The sequence below is a fragment of the Carlito syrichta genome, unplaced genomic scaffold, assembly GCF_000164805.1.
Source record: "Carlito syrichta isolate Samal-C Ts95f unplaced genomic scaffold, Tarsius_syrichta-2.0.1 Scaffold314332, whole genome shotgun sequence".
NCBI classification, from domain to species: Eukaryota; Metazoa; Chordata; class Mammalia; order Primates; family Tarsiidae; genus Carlito; species Carlito syrichta.
Window position 1 is genome coordinate 298200 of NW_007258428.1, and position 27035 is coordinate 325234.

The following is a 27035-nucleotide window of genomic DNA, read 5'->3' on the forward strand; positions in this document are numbered from 1 at the left end:
TGCTAGGGCAGGAAGGCTGGTGGTGTAGCTTGAATCGCTGAAAGCTGGAGAGCCAAGGTTGCAGATTCTAGTTTGAGTTTGAAAGCCTGAGAACCAGGAATGTTAAGGGCAGAAGAAGAACGATGCCCCAGCTCAAGCAGTAGGGTGAGAGAATCAAACAGTGTAGAGAGTATCCCTTCCTCTACCGTTTCATTATACTCAGGGGCTCAGCAGAGTAGATGATGCCCGCTACACTGAGGGGGGAAAACTGCTACGCAGATTCTCAATTCAAATGCTAATTTCATCTGGAAATGCCCTCACAGACACAACCAGAAATAATGTTTAACTAAATATCTGAGCATCCTGTGATCCAGTCAAGTTGACACATAAAATTAACTATTACAAGATCACTTCTTGTCAATGTCACACTCATATGAATCTTTTAAAAGCATACTTTATCTCCAAATAGACAATAACAAGGTCATAATTCTACTTAACATACTATAGGTATCCTGCATAAAACTGAAAACACTCTAACTTATTCTCCCAAAGAGGAGATGACGTCTTTGTGTGATGTTTACACTTCTTGATATCCTTGATATCTTGTATTCTTCTTGATATCCTTAAATACTACTATACTACAATGTAAAATTAACAATATATCCTATCTGGAATAGTAGCTGAAATTGAAGTGAATACATCTGGAATTGAAGTGAACGTCTGATTAGGCTTAGAATAATTCACTATAATTATTCAAGATCCATATATCTTCTGTGTAGATTAAATAGGCAAAGCATATGAGACTATAATAGTGTAAATCTTCTAGGACTTAGTTGGTGACACTAATCTTTGTGTTCCAGTGAGAATTAGTACTGTTTGTGGCTTACTACTGTTGTATGGAGGAGAGCTCTAGGAATGTTTCACTGGTCCTTATACCATAAACTTCTCATTCTATAGGAATTCTGAGAATATTATTCCTACTATGAACACAGGAATTGGGAAAATAATATTGAGTTCATGGATCCACTGAACCTCACTGTTAGAGGGCTAGGACTACACTTTATTTATCAAGTTCAGTCCAAACTTTGGTCCACAATTAGCACTCAGGAATTAGTACAAATTCAGAGTAGTTAAGTCCAATGATGCCACAAAAGTCGGAATATCTTTCTTTTTCCACTGCATAGTATAATGCCAAAGGATCATAATGCAAATCTTTGAGGAAGATTTGCAACACATAGTTGTCATATAATTGTAGGTTTCCTCCTCACGTGTACTGAATTTCTCTTTTATTCAGTGATTCTGGTTCTGCGTACAGAATTATGTCACAGAATTAGGTCAGACCATGATCCTTCATTATGCCAATGCTAGTCAAGCTTCTATGACCAGATCTAAAGTTTTTCAATGATACAAGTCAAGTTGGACCTTAACGAACTATATTAAGTACCTCATAATCAATTAGTCATTGCTAGAGATCCATGTGGATCAAAGCATTCTGATCATCTCTCTGGTCATGGTGTCTGCTATGATTTGAATATCTCCCTAATAGTTTATGTGTTGAACACTTAATCCCCAAAGCAACAGTGTGGAGAGGTGGGATTAGGTCATGCGGGCTCTTCCCTCATGCATGAATTAATGTCATTATTGGGACATGGGTTAGTTTTCATGAAAGTGGCCTTGTTATAAAAGCAAGGTTGGCCCCCTCTTACTCTTGCAGTCTCTTGCCCTTCTGACTTCCACTATAGGATAATGCAACATGAGGACTCTCACCAGATGCTAGCACCCTGTTCTTGAACTTTTTAGCTTTCAGAATAATAGCCAATAAACTTCTCCAGTCTCAGATATTCTGTTATAACAACACAAAATGGGCTAAGACAGTGACTATTCTTTTAATCATGTCCACTTTGCCTCTGCTTGTTCTACTAGTCTATCTTCTCTTCTGAAATCAGAAATCCCATTTCAATGACAGCATCTTGAATCTTCACTTCCAGTTTACAGAGTATAGCCACTACATTGTTTTTCAAGAATTTAGTCACTTCTTTCATTAATTCATTTCTCAGTGCTTTGGTGAAGGCAGGATTTTTGAACCCTCTCACAAGTGGGTAGGTGAATAAAACATAAGTTTTTCAAACATTTTTATTCCTATATATTTGGAGTCTTCCTTCTACATTATACCAAAGAATTACATGAATGTCAACCCTATTTATAGTGGGTCACCACAGAGTCAAGACTTCTATCAGTTGTTTGGGACCACTCCCAACTGCTTATCTGAGACTATTGGCTTTAGAATCTCTGGCAAATACACATATAGCACTAAATTCAGACTCATTTAGAATTATGTTATTTCCTTTTTGATCTATAATCTGCTCACATATGTTTCCCAAGTTTTACTGATCTATTTTGGTAAAAATCTTTACGTTCTTTTAGTGTGTCCCCTTTTCCCCCAGTTTTACTCTATTACAGATGCCCCAGGGTATGTTGAGGTCTGACTCTAGTTATAGGTCTGGATCCTATAAGAGGTAGTATATTGAGACAAGGAAGTAATTTGGTATTCTGCTGACAGTAACAATCTTAGATGACATCTGAATTGGTTATTCTAGGAGGCAGAGCTAGTTTCATCAGACAGGGAAAGAGGGGCTGCTTCTGTTTACAATAAGTGATCAGATTTGGAAAACTAGAGGTCCTCAGAATTATTCAAATCTTCCTCAAATTCTCAACATCCTATTATTTTCCAAACAACTCTCTAACTTGTATCCAAGTGGCCCAATGAGGCTGTTTATTCAATATATGTTGAAGTTTGAGCAAACCACAAGATTAGACTTGGCATCTTATTTTTGTAGTCACATTAGTTTAGGTTAGTCATAGAAACCTTCTGATTATCTGACTGTACCTTGAATAGAGGATTTAAAACTGAAGTTGCCATGATATTTTTTAAGCTTGCCAGTGCAATTAAAAGCAGTCAGCTGTCATGATTATCTGTTGCTGTGTAACAAAATGCCTCAAAACTTAGTGGCTTAAAACCATACACAGTTCTTATCTTACAATTTTGTGGATAGACTGGTCTTAGTGGTGATTGCTGGGATTGCAATCATTTGAGTGCCAACAGGGGCTGCAATATTCAAGACAGATGACAAAAATGGCTGGTAGTTGATGGTGGGTTTTGGTTAAAGGTTCAGATGTGATTATCAGTTGAAGATATCTTGATTCTATTCCCTATAGCCTCTCAACATGGTTGCTTTAGCTTCCTCACAGCATGATGTCTTGATACCAAAAAGAAGTGTTCCAAGAAACAAAGATAGATTTTATAAATTTCTTAAGGCCCTGCCTCTAAAGTTACAAGGGACTAATTTTGTCATATTTCTATTTATCGAATCAAGTAACAGAAACAACCAAGATTCAAGGGAACGAGAAACTAGATGAATAAGTGGCAAAGAATTTGTTACCATCTTTAATCCACCACACCAACCCACTTCACGTCTTGTCATTCCTTGTGCCTTTTATTAGTCTACAGCAGCAGCCAATTTGTCCTCCAAAACCTTATAAGAGTTTTGTCTTCTAATGCTAGCTGGATTTACATTGACTTCAAACTCAACATGATCCTATAATCAATCTCATATTCCCATTTTCTTGAAGATTGATTGCCTATAAAACTTTACTGTATCACTTAAGGTCCTTAATTGAAGACAATACATTCTAATTATTTTAAGCAGAAAAAGATTTATTATAGGTCATTAAGTCACTTATAAGAATTTCTAGGAGGACCAGAGACACAAGATTGAAGGTGCAGACCTTGAAAAGAAACAAACTGAAAAATCCAACCACATATTGGGTGGGATAATTTTAGTAGAAACCTTGGTGATACTACCTAACACTTGACACTAAGGAGCTAGAGACCAACTACTAGAACCAGAATCACAGTTTTGGCAGAAGAATTAAGCATCTCTGTCAATGATTTTGCAGGATAACTTTACACCTATGGTCTCATGGATCTTATTTTTGTTTTCCGATGGAATACAAATAGAACTCTATCTTTAAGGGTATCTTGCATATAGAAATACGTTTTTCAGCTTCTAGCGAAGGGTTTGGAACTTCAATACTATTGACATTTTAGACCAGATACTTCTTTTTTGAGGGGGGGAGGATGGGAAACATTTTGCACATTGCTGCATCCCTGGCCTCTATTACTAGATGCCAATAGCAGAAGCAGCCCCCTTCCAGGCTGTGACAATCAAAAATGATTCCAGTCTTTTCCAAATAACCCCTGGGGAGCAAAATTGCCTCTAGCTGAGAAGTACTACTCTAAGATAACAAAGGCATGATAGGATGAAATAGGAATGGGACAAAGTAAGCTGTCACACTCCACAAAATAGATCAATAGGAAGATAATATAGGAGAAAAAGAAATTCCATGATACCTCAAGGATCAGTGATACAAATAAAAATGCCATTTTAATTTTGCTTCTAAAGTAGAATGAAAAGGTCTCAGTAAATAGTGGTGAGTGAGATAGAAGAGAATGCTAGGTCATATTTTTCAATGACGTGACAAATAGAGTTTAGAATAAGAAAATCTCTTTCAACATGGTTGCCCTCAGATAAACTCACTTCAGAGTCTTCTGTCTGCTAGAAGTTTTGTTAACTTGACTGGGATGGTTTTTACTGTATATGTGAGTGCAGAATATCATTAATCTCTCTAAACTTCATTTAACTATCTTGAAAACGCTAATATAAGTATATAACTTCAATAATGATTCTCCATTGTCTACCCTTCATAATTGTTACTTCTTTAACACAGGTTCTAATAGGGGTATTTTTAAAAATAGGAAACTAGTGGACTAGAAGAGGGAGAGAAGAGTCTGTACATCATTTTGAGTAAAGAGTTTTTATTCTGTGCAGCTATAAGGATGTCAGTCCCATGGGAAATTGCTTTTGATACAGGAATCCCTAGAGAGACAGATGTGGAAGAAAGAGTGATGTTATGTTGTGTGACAGAAGATGAAGGGAATGCAATTTGTCATCCAGCTCTAATCTTTACATTAAAACAAGTATTGTGGTAGGACAGAAAATTGAGATGGCAGAGTTTAACCTGGTCCTTCCTGATACATTGGTTGGTGCTGGTATATTTATTAAGCACTTACCATGAGCTCAGTCCTATGAGAGATAAAATAAAGAAGACGACATGGACCTGCTATTAACAACATTGTCAATTATTCATTATCACCTCCATTTAGGGAGAACTCACAGCATGCCAAGCGTTGATAGAATTTCTTTGCATACATTACTTCTTAAATGTTTAAAATTACCCGGTGAGAAATGTACCCTCACTAGCTCCATTTTACTTAGTAATACTTTGTACCCAAGGTCTTATAATTTAGCTGGACTTTGAAATCAAGTCCATGTAACTAACCACTATATTTACTACATAAAGCAGTTCAATGCATCTACTGTTCATTTCCAGGTGGTGTCTCCATAGGTTCTAGGCCTTCATAAACTAGTTTCAAGTCCAGCAGAAAAAGAAAGCCTTTAATAACTCCATGTTTCCTAATTGTTCCCACAAAATTCCAATGAGTTATTTTGAATTGATTTAGGCCTATTCTTAAGTAAATCAGTGGGGGTCAAATTGTAGTGTTTGACCAAGTTCACTGGTGGACTGAGTCTCCACCCATACCCAGCATTGATGAAACTGAGCAAGGTGGTGAGTTGAATCTAGTCAGTACCCCACCTTCACTTTTCTCAACTCTTGATGTCAGTGGTGCTCAGAGGAGAGATGAAACTCCACATTCACCCACAACATGAGGACTGAATAAGGCACTATGAGGCAGTACTAGTCAGCACTCTGGTTTCTGCCTCCCCTCTTCTGGGTCTCCACCTGCAACTGAAATCAACAAGATGGAATGAGATGGTAGTTGACATTCCGCTCCCCACCCCTCCTTAGTAGGACCAGCAGGAATCTGCCACTCAGCATCGACAAAGTGGTGTGTTAGGCCTCTGCCTTTCCTCTGAATCAGTGGGAACCAACAGTGATATGAGCTTATACCTTAACTTAAAGGCAATAAATTGGTTTGAATTGGAGTTCTACTTTTGACAGGGAAATGTCAGTAGGTTGAGAACAGGCCTTAACTTTTACCCCATCCTTCAATGTTTTGTGAGTGGTGTTGGAGGAACCTAGTGGGAAACTGAACAGACACACCCACCCAGACCTTGCACTACACCACAACAAAAGGAATTCCTTCCTAAAAATTAGAATCTACAACCTCATAATATAATATTCAAACTATCTAGGATATAATAAAAATTACTCATCACTACGAGAACTAGAAAAATCACAACTTGTATGAGAAAAGAAAATTAACAGATGTCAATACCAAGATGAATCAGATGTTGGAATTATCTGACAAGGGTTTTAGAGCAGTCATCTTAAAAATGACTCAAAAAGCAATTATGAATTCTCTTAAATAAATAAAAAAGTAGAAAATCTCAGCAAAATGTATAAGTTATTAAAAAGAACAAAATAGAAATTATAGAACTAAAAACAAAGTAACCAATGAAAAACTAACTGGATGGGCTTAATGGTAGAGCAAAGATGACAGAGGATAAAATCTGTAAACTTGAGAACCATCAGTAGAGCCTATTCAATCTAAACAACAGAAATAAAATAGGCTAAAAGAAAAATGAAAAGTCTTCAGGGACCTGTGGGACAATAACAAAAGAGCTGACATTTGTATTAGAGTACCAGGAGAGAAAAGAGAGTCATACTGAAAAAGTATTTAAAGAAAATGTAATGACTCAAAGCTTTCTAAATTTGGCAAAAGTCATAAACCTACATATTCAGAAAGCTGAGCTAACCCTAAATAGGATAAATACAAAAAAGTTCACATCATGTCTTATCATAATTACATTTTTTGAGAACTAAAGACAGTGAAAAAATCTTGAAAGAACTACAGAGAAACAAAACATTATTTATAGGGAAATTCCAATCCAAATAATGATTGATTTCTCATTTGAAACTCTGGAGGTCAGAATGAAGTGTTACAACATTTTCAAAGTATTAAAATAAAAGAACTATCAGCCATGAATTCTATATCTAGTAAACTACATGGATTTGGCATGGCAGGGGCAGGGGATGAGGCTACACACAAAAAGTGCTGTTTACAAAAGGGAGTATGGCTACTTGGAAACTGAAACAACATATATCATCTTAGTATATAATGACAGGAAGCCATTTTCCAACTAAAATATTTTTGCTTTCTTATTTTTGCAATTGTGTGGGTTCCTATATTTTTTAGAAAGAATTTTGGATATCTTCCATCACTGACAAATCTCAAAACATTTACCATTATGTACTTCTCTTCCCAATGTGTGAAATTACCTCCTTTCTTATAAGTACGGAATAGTTTCTGACCCAGGCTGAGTAAGCAAGACATAATCAGGAACGAGTGCATCTCTCTGGGGCACCATATAAAGTATTTTTGGGATAAAATTCTTGAACTGTTTTTGGCCACCAGGGATTGCCCTAGCAAACTAAGTTTCTCTAAAAAAGAAACTGGATTGAGTTGGCTCAGATATTCATAATGATGACTCCAAATTCTAATTGGCATAAGACATTTGTCATTTAATAGGAATAGGTATTCGATTATTGAAGGCACACAAAAGTATTGGTTCTTCTAATCCCCCAATGCAAGAGCCTTAACAATCGAGGCCTAAGAGGAGAAAGTCAGAGTCTCAGAAAATAGAGGTGAAGAAGAAGGGCAGAAGCATTAACTGGCAGAGAAGACAGGTAGCTCTGCTATTTGAACATAGATCAAAAGGCTCCATTGGTGCCTGGGTTCTGTTTCTGAAAGTTTCTAAACACCTTTAACCATTTCAAGCTTTATTTGGCTGAGGTGAGTGGATTGCCTGAGGTGGCGGGCTTGAGACCCGCCTGGGCAACTTGGCAAGACCTCATCTCTACAATAAATCAAAAATTAGCCGGATGTGGTAGCGCGCGCCTGTAGCTCCAGCTACTTGGAAGGCTGAGGCGGAAGGATCACCGGAGCCCAGCAGGTCGAGGCTGCGGTGGCCGGGAGTGGCCACTGCACTCCAGTCTGGGCGACTGAGTGAGACTCCAACTCAAAAAACAAACAAACAAACAAACAAAACAATCTTTGTCCTATTTAATAATCCTCATATTTCTTAAACAGGTAATCCATGCATGATTATACCCACTCCACAGATGAGAAAATCATCACACAGATTTCACATTGTGCTGTCTACTGGTACCTGGACTTGAAGCTATTTTAGTATCCTATTTTTGTAATGATATAAATTCCTATGTGACTTATATAACCCAGCCCCCCATCTTGGACTTTGACCAGCAAAGGGACTCCAAATAAATTTTGCAACTCATTGAGAAGAAGACAGTTCTGTCATGACTAAATGGATCTTGCGAAGAATCATTGAAAAGAGATTCTTTTCACTGGAGAAACCACAGTTTGAAGGCTCAAAGCTGTGAAAGATAAATTAACCTTCCCTCGGACTTCATCCAACCTGCCAAGCAAACTGGAAGTAATTATTTCATGTGGGATGCTTATTGCCATTATTGTGGCAGGGACTTGATTTCACCATTTAGCAGACCCATCTGTTCCTTCCTTGGCAGGCACTCTGATTGCATCTCACCTGGGGCCCTGGCACTCCTGGGCCTCAATTGCAGGACATGTCTGGGGCTAAGGTGTGGGGGTATAGAGAGAATGAGAAAACCTGGATTCTACTCATATTCTAGCTGGAAAGACGGGAATACATATAAAATGATAAATATCCTTAAATGTTATTTTCGTACCTAAAGAGTTGAACAAACAGTACATGTTCCAAAAATTGGCAATAATGCACTGTGGTCATAGCACAGGCCCTGGTTCTATTACCTGCCTATCTCTGTGATCTTGGGCAAGTTATATAACCTCTATGTGCCTCAGTTTTCACAAAAATAGGCATAATGACACATCTCATTTAGCATTAAATAAAAATGGTGTCAAGTGCTCAGTACATAATAAGTATTCTGTAAATGTCACCTATTATGACAAAGAATTCAGGGGAGGGAGAAAGTTGTAGGGCTGGTCATGAAGGGCTTTCTTTGGATTATAAATACTGCTTTGTCTTTTCTGCTTCATTCTGACCCCATTTTGCAGCAGTGTCTGCCACATTGGTCACAGCTGATTGATCTAAGCATGGTCATTTGACCAAGGAAGAGTCAATCATAATTCTTCCTCAGGAAGTGTTGGAAGAATGGGAAAGCCATTATACCCCAAGTGGCTGAAACTGTAAGAAGGAAAACTTGGAAGAGATGGTGGCTGAATGTCCCACTAAAGCAGGATGGAGAAGGTTTCGAAGGTCAAATAAGTTTGTTAGTTCTTCATTTGGTAAACAAAGAGATATTGGTGGGAGTTTCTGAACATAGGCATGAAATCTGAAAATTTGAAGTTTTTTTTTAAAAAACAGGATTTATTGAGAGAACAGAAAAGCTCCCACAGTGGGAGAGGACCCAAGAGGGTTGCTTTAAAGTCTGAGTTTTATACAGAAAGGATTGGATCTTCTTCAACTCCGAGGAGTCTATTTCCTAGAAAATACTTGCTTTTCAATGTTGCTGAATGATGTTAGTACTGACTGTGGGTGGTGCATAAAGTTTATATCCAGGGTTTAGTAACATTAGTAGTCTCCAACTTCTAGCATGTTGACAATAATTTTTTTATAGGAAAGTTTCTGCAGTCTTGGCTAAGTTTTAACTACCTTTCTGATTGCCCCAATCTAATTTTTCATACTAGACAATTACCTATCATTCCTTATGGGGAGAAATTGCCAACAATTTCTGTTTAGATAAGGAACCATTTGGTGTCGGGTATCACATGGCAGCAAGAAATGATGAGCACATATGAACCATCACTTAAGTTCTTGTTGAGCTAGTCCTGTTGTCATGATGAGGAATACCCATTAAAAAATACCCTTACATCTTCATAGGCAACCAACCAGTTGTGACAAATGACATGCCATAGCATTCCTGGAACTACAATTTATGACAGAGACGCTAAAGAGAAGGAAACAGTTATACTATTCTTCTGGGTTTATGTGCTTGGAAGCCTAGATGTTGGAATCATCCTTGGCTTTGACCCTATCTACTTAATAATAATGTTGAGATTATTAGACGACAGAAGATATCAGTAAAGGGCCCAGCAAAAGGTAAATGCTTGATAAATGATAGAAATTAGTATTATTTTTAGGGACAGCTCTCCAGAATTTGTTAATTTTGCCCCTTTTAAAGCTAAATTACAAATCTCTTTATGAAGGCATGATAACATGTTGGCATCTCTTGAAGTTTGGGTCTATTTATCCTGTACCATTTACTGCATTTCTTCCTTTTTGTGTGTTTTTAAATGGTGTGTATGCACAATTTGTTGGGTTTTAGCATATGCTTAGATTCTCATAACCACCCCCACAATCAGGATTCCATCATAATCCCAAGAGCCCCTTGTGATGCTCTTTTGCAGTCACATCCTCCACCCACCATTGGCAACCACAAATCTGTTCTCCATCCCTGTATGTTTACCTTTTCCAGAATGCCATAGAAATGGAATCATAAATGTAATGTTTGGTGACTTGTTTTTCCCTGAGCATAATGTCTTTGAAATTCACCCATTTTTTCCATTGATCAATAAGGCATTTCTTTTATATGGCTGAATAGTATGCCATTGTATGGATGTATCAAAGTTTGCCCATTGAAGGACATTTGTGGTTTTTTTCAGCTTTTAAACTATTCAACCATTACAAATACATTGTGAACATTTACATTATCCATCTTTATATGGACATATGCTTTCATGGGGAGGGGATGGGGAGGGTAAATGGCTGGCTCAAAGGATATGTGTCTATTTACAAGAAATTGTCAAAATGTTTTCCAGAGTGACTATATGATGTCACATTTTCACAAGTAGTATATGAGCATTCCATTTGCTCTACATCTTCATCAATACTTAGTATTGCCAGTTGAATCTTTGTTTTAGCCATTCCGATAGGTGTGTTGTGAGGTATGCTGTGGTATCTCATTGTGGTTGTAACATGCATTTTCTTAATGGCTAATGATGTTGAGCATCTTTTTGTATGCTTATTTCCTATCTCTACATCATCTTTAGTAAAGTATCCACATATTTTGCCCATTTTTAAAAATTGGGGAATAATTCTTACACCAAAAAATTCATCTTTGTACACTTAAAGTGTACAACTTAGTAATTGTTAGCATATCTATAAAATTGTGCAACCATCACCACTAATTTCAGAACACATCAATCACACCAAAATGAAACTCAATATCCATTACTGGTTCCTCCATCTTCTTCCCTTCCCTGTATCCCATGGAAACCACTAATTGAATTTCTATTTCTGTTGCTTATTCTGGATAGTCCTTGTAAATGGAAGCATACATATGTGGTCTTTTGTGACTGATTTCTTCCATTTTGCATTAAATTTTCTATGATCATTCATGTATCAGTATATCATTCCTTTTTCTAACTGGATATTATTCCATTGTATGAATATGACACATTTTACCCATTCATCAGTTGATGTATGTTTGAATTGTTCACACTTTTGAGCTATTATAAATAATGTTGTTATGAGAATTCATGTACAAATTCATGCACAAATATATGTTTTCAATTATATTAGATGGAATTTTTTGGGGGTGGAACTGCGAGGTCATATGGAAACTCTATGTTAAACTTTTTGAGGAAGTGACAAACTCTCCCATAATCATAGCATCATTTTCTATCAGCAATGTATAAGGCTTCTAATTTCTTCACATCTTTGTCAACATTTGTTGTTTTCCATCTTTTTGATTATAATAATCTTAGTGTGCATAAATTGGTATTTCATGGTGGCTTTGATTTGCATTTTCCTAATGACTAATGATGTTGAACATCTTTTAATATGCTATTTGTATATTTTTTTGACAAACTGCCTTTTAAAACTATTTGTCCAATTTTAATTTGGGTTATTTATCTTTGGTTGTTGAGTTGTAAGAATTCTTTATATAGTCTGAATGCTAATCCCTTATCAAATATATGATTTGCAAAACTCTTCCCCCTTTGTGGATTATCTTTTCATTTTCTTGATGATGTCCTTTAAAGTTCAGAAGTTTAAATGTTGGTGATGTCCAATTTATCTTTTTTCTTTTATTGCTTGTGCTTTGGTGTTATATCTAAAAAACCAATGCCTGATCCAAAGTAGCAAAGATTTACGACTATATTTTCTTCTAAGTGTTTTATGATTTTTCCTTTTATATTTAGGCCTATGGTCCATTTTGAGCTACTTTTTGTATGTAGTATGAGTAAAGGGTCCCTTTTGTCTATTTTAGCTTGTGTCGCTTGTGCTTTTTAGGTCTTAGTCAGAAATTCTTTGTTTAAACCAATGTACAGAAGAACTTTCCTAGGTTTTCTTCCAGGATTTGTAAAGTTTCAGGTTTTACATTAAGTTCTTTAATCCACCTTGAATTGATTTTTGTATATGGTGAAAAATAGGGATGCAGTTTTATTCCTCTGCATATGAAAATTCAATTTTCCCAGTACCATTTATTGAAAAGGGTGTACTTTCCCCATGTATATTTTTGCCAGTTTTATCAAAGATCAGTTGACTGTATCTATGATGAGATCTCCTCTGCAAATAGAATTTATTTATAACAAATTGTGTATTTATTCTTACATGTTTAGTCTTCAGTCACCTCTAGCGTACTCTCTTTCTGATGCAATAGACCTATCGAGATACTTTTGGACTTGTCATTTTTTTGTGCCTTTTAGTGCTTCTGCCATTTTTTGTTTCACCTCTCCCACATTGGCAAAACATTTACCTTTGAGGACTTTTTTTCATCTGGGGAAACAAAAAAAAAAGTTGCTTGGGGTGAGATCAGGTGAATAGGGTGGGTGGGGCATGAAGGTCATGCTGTTTTTGGTCAAATACTGCTGAACACTCAGCATGGTGTGGGCAGGTTGGTTGTTGTATAACCCACCACAAAATGGGCAAATGTGTTGAATCTTTCAACAACAACTCTAGCTGGTACACTGATACCAATAGGTTCATATAAACTTACCTTGCAGGGGAAGCCTTACTACAAAGGCCCCCCCCTCCAAAAACTAATTCTGTTTCTTGAGGGGTTTCCCTCATATATGATTTTATTTCTGAGTTCTTTACTTTTTAAAAAATTAATCTGTGTCAATTTTTATGCCAGTGCTACCCAGCATGGTACAACATATATAAAAATGACCAAAAAGCATATGAAAAAAATAACTTTATCTCCCAATTTATGTTGTCTTTTTCATTTGTTATATCTATATACATTAAAAACTCTAACAGAAAAATATTATTTTTTGCTTTCAACTTTGATATATATTTTTGAAAACTTAGGAGGAAAAAATCTATTTCATTTATTAAAATGAGTTTTGTTCCCCTTCCCTTATTCCTGGTATTTTATGTTTCTCTCTGGGATTATTTTCTTTCAGTTTGAAGAATTTTCTTTAGTATTTCTTTAAGAGCTGGTCTTGTGGATATGAAGTCTCTTATTTTTCTTGCATCTCAGAATGACATCACTTCCACCTTTATTCCTAAAGAATATCACTGAATATGAAACTCAGGGCTGACAATTCTTTTCTTTCAGAACTTTAAGTATGTTGTTCCATTGTTTTTCAGCATCCACGATAAATCTGCAGTCATTCACATCATTATTTTTCCTGTATGTATGTAGTACTCTATTTTTCTTTCTTTTTCTTTTCTATACACTTGCAATAATTTTATTTTTATTTTTGAATTTTTATTTATTAGCTTTAGGGGTATAAGTCAATACCTTATTTTTATCTGGCTGTTTTCAAGATATTTTCTTTGTCATTAATTTTCAGCATTTTGATTTTGATGTATCCAAATGTAGATCTCTTACATTTTATTTTTGAGGGGGTTTGCTTAGCATCTTGAAACTGTTCTTTTATAAGAGGGGACCCAAAAAACCCAGAATTTATTCATTGAAAAATTGTGTATTTATTATTGCACATTTAAACTTCAGTAACCTTCAAAGTACTCTGTTTCATGCAATACACCTATCAAGATGCTTTTTCCACTGCTCAAGATAGTTTTTGAGCTTGTTAATTTTGATGCCTTTTAGTGTTTCTGCACTTTTTTTGTTTCACCTCTTCCACATTGGCAAAACATTTCCCTTTGAGGACTTTTTTCTTCTGGGGAATCAACAAAAAAGGCTGATTGGGGTGAGACCAGGTGAATAGGGAGGGTGGGGCATGGGGGACATGCTGTCTGTAGTCAAAAACTGCTGAAGACCCAGTGTGGTGTGGGCAGGTGCACTTGTAAATCAACCATCATGAAATGGGGCAAATCCATTAAAAGAATCTCCAAAAAAATAAATTCACTCAAGTTGGATGGCCTCTCACAACAATGCTAGCTGGTACACTGATGTTGATGGGTTCCTAGAACACTTATCTCACAGAGGAAGCTGTACTACAAGGGGCCTGCCCCTCAAAAAGATAATTCCATTTTTCTGGTCCCCCCAAGTATGTTTTCCACCAAATTTGGGGTGTTTCCAGCAATTATGTTTTATAATTTTTTTCTGCACTACAGATTTTATCATTTTACTGTGGATTTTGATGACATGAATTCTAGACCTTTTGACATTGTCTCACAGATCTCTGTGAATTTGTTCATCCTTTTTTCCTTTCTTTCTTTTTTTTTTTTAAGTTGGAATCTCACTCTGTCACCCAGACTGGAGTTCAGTGGCATGCTCCAGGCCACCACAGCCTCAACTTGCTGGGCTCTGGTGATCTTTCTGCCTCAGTCTTCCAAGTAGCTGGAACTATAGGTGCGTGCTACCATGCCCAGCTAATTTTTGATTTATTGTAGAGATGAGGTCTCCCGAAGTTGCCCGGGTGGGTCTCGAACCCGTGGGCTCAGGCTATCCACTCGCCTTGGCCTCCAAAAGTGCTGGGATTACTGACTGAGCTACCGAGCCCGGCCTGTTCATCCTTTCTTCCCCAATCCCTTTATTTACAGCTATTTAGATTTAATATTTCTGTTATCTATTTTTAAGTTTACCAACTCTTTCTTCTATCATTTCCATTTTACTATTGAGCCCATTCAGTAAATGTTTTATTTCCATATTTGTGGGGGTTTTTTTAGTTGTAATATTTCTATTTGTTTTTAAAAATGTCTTATTTGTTTACTTACTTATTGTAGAGATGTGGTCAACTATGCACGGAATTTCACGGCTTCGTATTAAAAAGCAAAAAAGGGGGAGATGTTGGGAGCCTGTCTTGGAGGCCCACCTGATTGACAGGGTCCTGGTGGGCCGAAGACCCTGGGCCACAGGGCGAGCCCGGGAAGCTGAGGCCCTTCTGTCTTCCACCTTTGCTGTTTGGTACCACCGAAGAATTCTGTGCAGTCGTGGAAAAAGAAAATGGCATGTTTTTGCGAAGTACTCACAGCTAACCTGGAAATGTCATGGTTCTTTTTTCCATTTTCCCACTATGCCACTTGGCCTTTTCTAACATATGCAAGGGTTAAACTCTGAAGCACATCAAGAATGCTTTCTTTCACTTGGTTATAAGTTACTAGATATTGCTTGAGTAAAAAATGATATAAGTATATTCACTCCTTATTTGATTTAGGATTATGCAGTTTAGCATTTAGACATAAGGTTTTTTAGAAGCACAAGTTTATAGAAAGTTCATTATGAATTCATTATAAGTTCTAACATTTATATAGGAGCTATGTAAGTGATTTATAACACCGTTTTCACTGACTTAGGATAAAGATTATCTTTAAGGTTTTAACTTAATTCAATAGTTAAAACTCTAAGTTAACATTTATAAAGTGGGTTTTCACTGAACTCATAATATATTAATCAGACACTTTTATGATAGAATAGCTAAAGACAGAAAGCAACCTTGGGGCCTGGGAAACACTACTAAAAGCTTCTTTTGAGTTCTCTTTAGAAATAAACACCACAGGATAAGAGAAAAGTAACGAAGACACCTGGACAAGAAAGGCGATTACAAAGCTCTGAAGGTCATAAAGCCCCAGAAGGAAAACTACTGCTACATGAAGAACTTTACACTTGGAAACTTTCTGGAGACAGTTCAAGGACTATAATTCGGGACTTTGGACTAAAACTATCATCTTTGGCCTTATGAATAAGACTCATTGTCTGAATGTTTACAGGGTTCTTGGCTTGTTTGTTGCTAAGACCACTAGATGGTGGTAACTTGTAGAGGATATGTACGTGAAGGAATTTTCTTTGTCTTGCCCCTTTACAAATGGTATAAAAGCTTTCCCTTAGCTAACATTAAACGTCATCTGTTCAGGAAGCAGGTGTCCGTGTATAATATTTTTGTCCTTCGCCTATCCGTCTCTCCTTCAGGAAATCTCACGACCCTTGTGGGGCAGGACCCCCACACTTACTTACTGTAGAGATGTGGTCTTGCTATGTTGTCTGGGCTGGTCTCAAACTCCTGGGCTCAAGCAATCCTTCAGCCTTGGCCTTCCAAAGTGCTGGGATTCCAGGTATGAGCCACCATGCCTGGCTAAAAATTTTCTATATTTTATTTATCTGATAAAACTCTTTTCTTTTAATTTTTTAAAAAAAGATTATTCACCTTTACTTTTTGGAGCATATTTAAAATAGATGCTTTAAAATCCAAGTCTGAAAATTCCAACATCTCTTTCCTTTTTAGGTTGGTGTTTTCTGATTGTCTTTTTCCTTTTCAAAAGTTAAGATTTGTTTTGGTTCTTTGTATTCTGGACTTTTTGAATGTTACCTTAGGCACACTTGCTTTTATTAAATCATATGAAGAATGTTATTTGTTTGTTTTCTTGGTTTAGCAGGCAGCCAATCAGGTTTTGTTCTATCTGCCTCCTCTAAGTTATCAATGTTAGTTCAGTCTTTAAAGTCTTTGCAGTGTTATTTTGATGCCACTGAGGTGCCAGTTTGAGAATGGAACAGTGGTTTGCCACAGAGTTCAGTTCTTAGAGTTTTTGGTATGTGACTTGAGATCAGATCCAGGTATGCATAGCTCAAGGTAAGCACAGGAGTTTATACAAAATGTTTTGGTATCATTTTCTTAAGTCTACATTCTGTGACTTCGCAGACACTAACTGGCTTACAAGAATCCTCTTTCTGGTTTCTGACTAGAAAGATGTGATGTAATTTCTTCACTCTGCCATTCTCTTCCCATGGTATGTCTGCTTCTGGGGCTAAGAAGCAAGAGAATATAAAGAGAAAAAGGTGGTGGGCTTTATCCCCATGTTCTTGGGACCGGTATCTTTGGTCAAAAAGAAGTGATCCCTTCCATCTGAGTTTTAGGGACTCTTCCAGCTTCTCTTGCCACCACACCATTGTGTGATTGCTTGGGAGCTACAGTAAGAGAAAATGGGGAAAAAAACCCAAATAAATTGGATTTGCCCCACTCTCTCTTATATAGAGGTCCCCTCTTTCCCACTGCTTGGAGCAGAATTAGAGTACTTTTTTGGAGCCCTTCCTGTCTGCTCTCCAGATGCTGTCCTGTATTTCAGGATGCCTTAAAATCTAGGTCAGGAAGTACTAGAGGGGAGAAAAACAAGGAGATTATCACTAACCTAGTCATACTTAGAGTTTTGTCTCCTGCCCTAATCTGCCTGCTAGCCGTTACACTTCAGATTCCTGTATTAGATGCTCTGTGCATCCTGTTAAGGGTTTTTGGTTTCAGTGAGTGGGAGAGACAGAGGAGATGTGCCTACTCCATTTTGAACAAAATCTAAACTCTTTCCCTTATTTGTATCAGAAGAAAAAAAAATCTTTTGAGGCTTTAGCTAAGCTCTAGTGCTTTTTTTTAAGTTGTGAAAATTACCTAGGGTTATGGTAAAGCAATTAGGCTCTGGAGCTTCAGTTCAAATCTTGATTTTACTGCTTTCTAGGTGTGCACCTTTCATCAAATTACTTGATCTCTGTGACTCAAAGAGATATCTTTGATAATAATAAAGGCTACTTCCAAGATTAATATGACATGTATTAATATTTGGAAAGCATTAGAACTGTGCCTGGCATGTAGTAATTGATGTCTAAGTGTTTATTATACAAATAAATGTCTATTGGCCCCATAGATGATAGATGTCTTTGAAAAATGAAATGATTCTTCTGCATTTTGCAGTTCTCTTAGTGTCTAACTTATTTTGTTTGTAGAGGTTCACAGACTAGTTTATTTATTTGTTTTTATTTACAAGATGTGAGGTACAATTCAGGATTAGGTAGATAAGTAGTCATCATACAGGTAAAGTCTGGGCCTCCCTTTGGTCCCCACTTCTCCTAGTTTGATATCAGGCACCCTTATTGATGTTATGTTTCCCCCAACTCCCTGCTCCCCTGGCAGCATCCCACTACTGCCAAACCCTTTCTTATAGTATTATGGTAAATGTTCAGGGTCTGCTTATAAATGAGAACATGTGGTACTCACTTCTTTGTTTCTGTGATAGGTCACTGAGTATGATAGACTCTAAATTCATCCAAGTTGCTGTGAAGTCCACAATTTTCCCCTTTTTTATGGCTGCATAATATTCCATCATGTCTATGTACCATATTTTCTTATCCAGTCTACTTTTGATGGATATCATGGTTGGTTCTATGTTTTCATGAATAATGCTGCAATAGACATGCATTTGGAGGCATTTTTTTTTAACAGATTGATTTGAGTTCCTCCAGGTATATTCCCAGAGGGGGATTGCTGGGTTGTATGGATGGTCAATTTTTAGATCTTTTAGGAATCGCCACACTTTTTTCCACAGAGGTTATATTAGTTTAAACTTCCACATTGGCTTTTCCTGCATTCCTCTCCAGCATCTGTTGTTTTTTGAGTTATTGACGATGGCCATCCTGACTGCAGTTAGGTGGTATCCCAGTGTGGTTTTAATTTGCATTTATTTGATGATTAGTGAAACGGAGCATTTTTTCATGCATCTGTTGGCTCCTCATATGTCTTCTTTTGAGAACTGTCTATTCATGTTTCTTGCCCACTTTTTAATTGGACTGTTTTTTTTCTTTTGGCGTGTTTGAGATCCTTATGGATCCTGGATGTTAAACCTTTGTCAGATATACAGTTGGCAAATATTTTTTCCTATTCTGTGAGCTGTCTCCCTGCTCTCTTGATGGTTTCTTTTGCTTTGCAGAAGATTTTCCATTTGATGAGGTCCCACTTGTCTATCTTATCTCTTATGGCATAGGTATCTGGAGTTTTGATCAAGAGTTGGTTGCCTATTCCAATTTCTATAAGGGTGTCTCCTGCATTTTCTAAGATTATTATAGTTTGAGGTTTTACATTTAGTTATTTGATCTCTTTAGAATTCGTTTTTGTGTATGGTGATAGGTAGAGGTCCTATTTCAATCTTCTGCATGATGTCAGACAGTTTTCCCAGCACTATTTACTGAATAAGTTCTCCTCTCCCCATTGATTATTAGTGGAGGCTTTGTCAAAGATGAGTTGGTTGAGAAATTGAGGTGTTGTTTCTGGAATCTCTATCCTGTTCCACTGGTGTATATGCCTGTTCTTGTATCAGTATCAGGCTGTTTTGATTATTGTAGCCTTATAGTAAAGTTTAAAGTCTGAAGTGTGATATCTCCTGCTTTGTTTCTTTTGCTAAGAATTGTTGTGGCTATTTATGGTCTTTTATGTTTCCATATGAATTTCTGTAGTCCCATTTTCAGGTCTGAGAAGAATGATCTTGGTATTTTAATGGGTATTGTGTTGACTCTGTATTTTGTCTTCGGCACAATGGACTGGATGGGCTCAGGACCATCATCCTTTTTTCTTTAAGTTTTTTTTTTTGAGTTGGAGTCTCAATCTGTCACCCAGGCAGGAGTGCAGTGGCATACTCATGTCCACCCAGCGTCAAACTACTGGATTCAGGTGATCCTTCTGCCTCAGCCTTCCAAGTAGCAGGAACTACAGGCACGTACTACCACACCCGGCTAATTTTTTGACTTATTATAGAGATATGGTCTTGCCAAGTTTCCCAAGCTGTTCTCAAACCCGTGGGCTCAGACAATCATCTTACCTCGGCCTCCCAAAGTACTGAGATTATAGGCCTGAGCTACTGTGACCGGCCCCCATCATCCTTATTACCCTAGTCCTTCTCCCTTATCCATTCGTCCTCCAATTTATTATTTCATTTGCATATTTATCTATTTATTCAATTATGCAAAAAATCATTAGGTACCTACCTTGTGCCAGGCTATATGTTAGGTACTAAGGAAATAATGGTGGGCAAAATAGATATGATTCCTGTTCCCAAAGAGTTTACATTAATCCAAGAATCACCAAAACATATATTTTAAATATAAAGGGAACATTGACAAAAAGTACACACTATATATTAACTCATATTTTGCTGCTGTAACAGAACACACTCCTGCAATAATAACATCAATCCATTCATTAGAGCAGAGTTCTTGTGGCTTAATCACTTCTTAAAGTTCCCACCTTTTAATATTACAGTGGAAAATAAATGTCAACATGAGCTTGGGAGGGGATAAACTTTCAAAACTTAACATGGGGGCTTATGAACATAAAACAAAGTGGTTGAGCTGAAATCTGAATAATACATAGAAATAAATAGAAAATCTGAATAATAAATAGAAGCTAAATTGGCCAATTGGTGAGACTGAGTAGGGTAGAGGAAGGGGGAAGAGGGTCCATGGTAGAGACCACAGCACCTACAATGGTCCTGTGGTGGAATAAAAGTGGCATGTTCAGGAACTAATATGGTCAGTGAGATAGTGCAGTAAATTCAGAGGAGAACGAAACCAGTAGGGGAAAAGTTAGATTGTACCAAGTTTCTTAAGCTTTGTATAGGATGGTATTGTAAGAACAAGGGAGCAGGTTGGGTAAGGTGGCTCAGCCTGTGATCCCAGTGCTCTTTTTTTTCCAGTGCCGAGGTGGGAGGATTGTTTGAGGCCAGGAGTTTGAGCCTGGGTGACAGAGCAATCCTGTCTCACAAACAATAAAACCACCACCACCATCAATGCCACCACCACCAACAAAAACAGAACAAGGGGGAGAATTGAAAAATTTTAAATAGGCATTGGGATGAAAAGGGACAGTGATATGATCGATTTTATGCAAAAAAAAAAAAAGATACCTGGGAATGTCCTCAACATAGGAATTGTTTCATTCCTCACAATAATTTCTTCAAACCTAGATTTTCTTAGACTGAATATCATCCATGCTTGTCTCCTTGGGCTCTTAAGGGGATACTGCCAATCTGTCAAAAATGAAAATCGAAAAGTTTGGTTGGCATCAGCATCTAGAAATATGGATGGTGTAACATCCACTGTTTTTCAGGAAATCCTCAAAGACCAAGTTTTGTTTTGTGTACTAATTAACTTAACTCAAGAATAAGCTGGAGTCACCCTGTCCTTTGAATTTAAATGAAATTTGGCACAAATTCTCATCCCACAAGCAAAGGGAAAGGGCAATATTTTTTCCTTGTAAGTGGTTCATGTATCTAGGCTGTTCTGGATTCCATACGGTTCTGTAAGGTAACAGTAAAATCAGAAGATAGCCAAACTTCACTGCAAAGGAATTCAGTAGGAATTAGGGAAACAAGAGATAAGGTGAGAACAGCATGAAGGAAAGCAGGGCATACAGCAAACAGTGACCATTGAGAAATTCTGGTATATTATAAAAGATTTGATGTCTAATATGTACTTTTAAGTTGTCTGTAATTTCAATATGTCAACACGTCTTCCACTCAGACTTGGAGCAAGATCTGCCCAACACACCAACCTGATGAGAACAGTTTGGAGTCATGCAGGTAATGGTGATATGTTCATGATCTGGGAGGCAGAAATAGAGAACAGTAGCCAGATATAAGAACTAAATATATCTGTGAGTCCACTATGGGTAGAGTCATTTGCCAAAGAATGTTCACATACACCCTCTCTCTCTTTCCTCTATCTCCTGTCCCCCACTTCCAAATACAGACCATGCTATGAGGAAAACTCCCTTATCAACTATTAAATGACAGATTTTTTCTACTTCATTATATTCTTTGTTTTTACTTCTTTAACATTTTAACTTTTGATCATTGATTTTTATCCTTCTCCAAATGCAGTAAAACCCCTACAAAACCCTGGCATTGATTCCTAATGGTATGCTTTACTCTTGTTGAGTAAATGGCTTTGAAAGGAGCATTTTCACTCATCTACTGAGATCTGGGAAGAGGCCCCAACTCTCCCCCCTCAACTCAGTAATTCTAAGGTACAAAATTGGCGTCAGCTCTGAGCAGTCTCTTTTGTGTCATGCAACTCTTCCCCTTTCCTCCCTTCCCCCATGCTCAATAAGAGCTTTGGCAATAGAAAGGGGAAAAAAACCTGACTGAATTCCAGTTCTTCTGCTGCCTTTTTCTCCCAGGTCTCATGTTACTTGAATGAGGGGGCTCTCTGCTGATTGAACCTTCTGTGTTCAGCTATTTAAGCTGACAGCTTCTCTTTCTTCTCCTGCCATGAGAAAGCTTTTGGGGGCTTAGGCATGCAACTTCTTCCTTGGCACAAAGGTGGGACAATGCTCCCACTCAGGTGGGCCCCAGAGGTATAGGATTGCTCAGCTTCTAGCCCCATAGCATCTGGCCCTGGCACCACTATCCTTCTGCAGTCAGCTCAGGCACCTTGTCCGAGGAATCACCAGTATGAGAGGGTGATTTTTCCATCTTTTGTCCCTGGCACAGCTGTCTTTTCCTCAAAGATGGGAGGAGAAAATGCAAGGACAGAGCAGTGAGGTATGCCTTTTACAGCACAAACACATGGCTTCATTAATGTCAGTGGTCAAGAAGATTTCCCTAACAGTTATAGCCATGAAGAATGCTTGTAGAAGACAGAATAAGACTGTAAATATGTGCTTTACCTTTACTTCTTCCCTTTAAACTGAAAACTGCAAAATGCAAGCATTATGCCATATAATTCCTAGCCCATATGTCCCACATGCCAGGCCCTGAAAAATGTTGCATTCAGTATAAAAGGTGGCAAGATGTCAAGTGTTACTAATTATGTTAATCATAAAAGTTATCATTATGAATACATTTTATCATTATTTATACTATTCCTAGTTAATGGACACTCAATTATGCTGTAGGTACTGTGATAAGTGCTTCATACGGAATGTCTCTTCAAATCCTCCCAATAATCCTATGAGTCTGAGTTGTTCATTCTCTACAGTTTACAAAGGCAGACAAACAAATTTGTAGTGGAACTGGAATTTGAACACAGACTGCCTCTGTACTCTGTGCCAGATCACAAACTGCATTCTTGCATGTCATGAATGTATTAGGAAAGTAGTATTAAGTCTTGGTTCATAAGGAGAAAGTTCATGTTTATGCAAGGAAAAGCAAAGGGAATTTTTCTTCTTTGGATGTTTCTTGTTTTGTGCTTCCCTGCAACCACATCAGGCTTCTTTAGACAGTTTCAGCTCATGCCACATTGATACCAGGTAGACCTAAGGAGTTCAGATACCCTGAGAAGAATCTTTGAAGCCAAACTAAAATCTTAGCGACTTCTCCTCTCATCCCACTGTGTGTTTTTAAAAGTGGGAAAACCAGAACTAAGCAGCTACCATGGACAGACCCTTTCTGTGGGCTGGGTATTGAGAACATAGCACACAGATTGGTCCTGGCCCTTGGTGCCCACATTTTTAATGTGGGTAGATAGACAGACAAATGGGTAGAAACAAACAGACAAACAAATGTGGTAGTTTCAGGTAGTGATAAATCAGTGCCACACCTCAGAGAGTAAAGCAGTGTAACAGGATAGATAGCGGTTGGCTAGACCAGGTCGCCTGGGAAGACTTCTTGGAGGAGGAGGTATTTGAGCTTAGGCTCCTTTTAGAAAAAAAGTGGAGTATGCAGTATGGAGAGTGCCATTCAGAGAAGGAAAGTTGAAAGCACAAAGGGGATAAGCCAGGGTTGAGCTCAGCAAGAGCAACAGAAGGCAGGATGACTGACAGCAAATGAGAAAAAGGGTGGTATGAGAAAAAGTTGGAGAAAGGGAGGCTGAAGAGAGATCAAACAAGTCTTTGTAGGGAGGGCACTGAGGGCAGTTTGGGGAGTTATGGAAGGTTTTACAGCTGGGAATCGATATGATACAATTTACATGTTTAGATGATCATGCTGGCCGCTGCTTGAAGAATAAATTTTTGCAGGGCAATCTTGGAGGCAAGAAGACTATAGGCGGTGTCTTCATCCACTCTTGCTCTTAAAATGGAATTACCTTAAACTGAGTAATGATAACAACAGAAATGTTTTATTTACGGTTCTAGAGGCTGGGAAGTTCAGCATCACGGCACCAGCAGATTTGGTGTGTGGTGAGTGCTCTCTGTTTCCAAGATGGTGCCTCTTGCTGTGCCCTCGCCTAGCAGAAGGGGCTAGAGCATGCCCTTCAACCCCTTTTATAAGGGCAGTAATCCCAGTCATAAAGGTTGACCCCTTGTGACTAATCACTTCCCAAAGGCCCCACCATATATACATATGAATTGGACTATATCTATTAAAGAAATGGAGTTTGTAGCTAAAAACGTCACACAAAAAATTCCAGGCACAGATGACTTCACTGGAAATTCTACTGAAACATAGAAAGAAAAAACAATGCCAAGTCAACATATGAATTTTGAGGGGCACCAACAGTTAGACCATAGCAGGAGGCAACTAGACTTGGATAGTGAGAAATAATGAACACTCAGATTAGGGAAACAGCAATGTAGGTACAGAGGAGAGGACAGATACATGATCAATCTTTGCCTCTCCCCTTTTTAAAACATTTTAAAATTACTGAATATTGAGAATTATTTATTTATTCTGAATAAAATCCTTTGTCACATACATAATGCAAATATCTGCTCCCAGTCTATGACTTTTCTTTCATTCTGTTATCAATGTTCTTTGAGGAACAGAGGTTTCAAGTTTTAAGGAAATCCGACTTGACAAATTTTTCTGTTATGAATCATACTTTTAAGTTCTATCCAAGAGACCTTTGCCTAAGTTAAGGTTGCAAAAGTTTTTCTGTTTTCTTCTAGAAGTCCAATAGTTTTAGGTTTTGCATTTCAGTCTATGATGTTTTCAGTTAATTTTCACATACGGATTGTGGATTGAGTGTTTTTTTAAAGAAAATAATTATCTGACTATTAAGGCACCATTTGTTGAAGACAAACTTTTATCCATTGAATTACCTTTGTATCTTTCTTGAAAATCAGTTTCCCATACATGTGTGGGTCTGCTTCTGGACTCTTTATTTTGTTCTATAGTTTATTTGTCTACTTTTATGCCAATACCACACTGTTTTGATAGCTGTACTTTATAAAAAGTTTTGGAGGCCGGGCTTGGTGGCTCAGCCTATAATCCTGCGCTTTGGGAGGCTGAGGTGAGTGGATTGCCTGAGCCTGAGGGTTCGAGACCTGCCTGGGCAACTTGGCGGGACCTCATCTCTACAATAAATCAAAAAATTAGCCGGGCGTGGTAGCGCGTGCCTGTAGTTCCAGCTATTTGGAAGGCTGAGTGGAAGGATCTCCAGAGCCCAGCAGGTCGAGGTTGCAGTGGCCAGGAGTGTGCCACTGCATTCCAGTCTGGGTGACAGAGTGAGACTTCAACTCAAAAAAATAAAAAGTAATAGAAAGTTTTGGAGACATGTAGTATCAATCCCTCAACTTGGTTATTCATTAAAAAAAATTAGAATCAGCATGTCAATTTCTATAAGAAGGTTTGTTAGATTTTTACTGGAACTACACTGAATTATTTTAACAAAATTTAAACAAAATAATTTTAACAAAATATTTCAGCATGGTGAGAATTATACCTTAACATACTGAATCGTCCAATCTGAACATATAACATATCTCTCCATTTATTTAGCTCTTCTTTAGTTTCTGTCAACATAGTTTTGTAGTTTTTATACAGCTTTTGTCAGATTTATCCACAAGTATTTAATATCTTTGATGTTATTGTAAATGATACTGCTTTTAAAATTTAATTCCTGATTGCTACTAGTATAGAGAAATACAATTGATTTTTTATCTGTAATCTTATATGCTGTAACCTTCTTAAATTCACATATATGTTTTAGTAGCTTTTAGGTAGATTTCATCAGCTTTATTTCTGCCTTTCCAATTCGAATATCTTTTATTTGCTTTTCTTGCTCTATTGACACCTTGACTCTCTAGTACAATGTGGAATAGAGGTGGTAAGTGAGGATATCTTTGCCTTGTGCTCCAAAGCCTTCAGTCTTTCACCATTAACTATGAGGCTTACTACAGGTTTTTCACAGAACCTCTTTATCAGGTTGAAGAAATTTCTTTCCATTTCTAGTTTGCTGAGAGTTTTATCAGAAATAGATATGTGATTTTTGTCAAATACTTTAGTGTCTATTAAGATGGTTATAGATGGTTATTTATATTTTTGTAGCTAACATGATGAGTTATGCTAATTTATTTTCAAATGATAAGCCAATTTTACATTCCTGAAATGTCTCACATTGTTGTAATGTATTAATGTTTTTATATATTACTTAATTCAATCTGCTGAAATTTAATAAGATTTTTTGCTTCTAAGTTTATGAGAAATTTTGGTTTGTAGTTTTCTTTTCTCATAATTCCTGTGTCTGAATTTGGTTTTATCAGGGTAATATAGCCTCATAACATAAGTTGGGAAGAATTCTCTACTCTTCCAATTTCTGGAAGACTTTGTGTAGAATTGGTTTTTTTTTTTTTTTTGAGTTGGTATCTCACTCTGTCACCCAGGCTGGAGGGCAGTGGCATGCTCCCGGCCACCGCAGCCTCTACCTGCTGGGCTCCGGCGATCCTTCCACCTCAGCCTTCCGAGTAGCCGGAATTACAGGCGCGTGCTACCACTCCCGGCTGATTTTTTGATTTATTGCAGAGATGATGTCTCGCTGCCCAGGTGGGTCTCGAACCCGCGGGCTCAGTCAATCCACTCACCTCAGCCTACCAAAGGCGCGGGATTACAGGCTGAGCCACCGAGCCCGGCTAG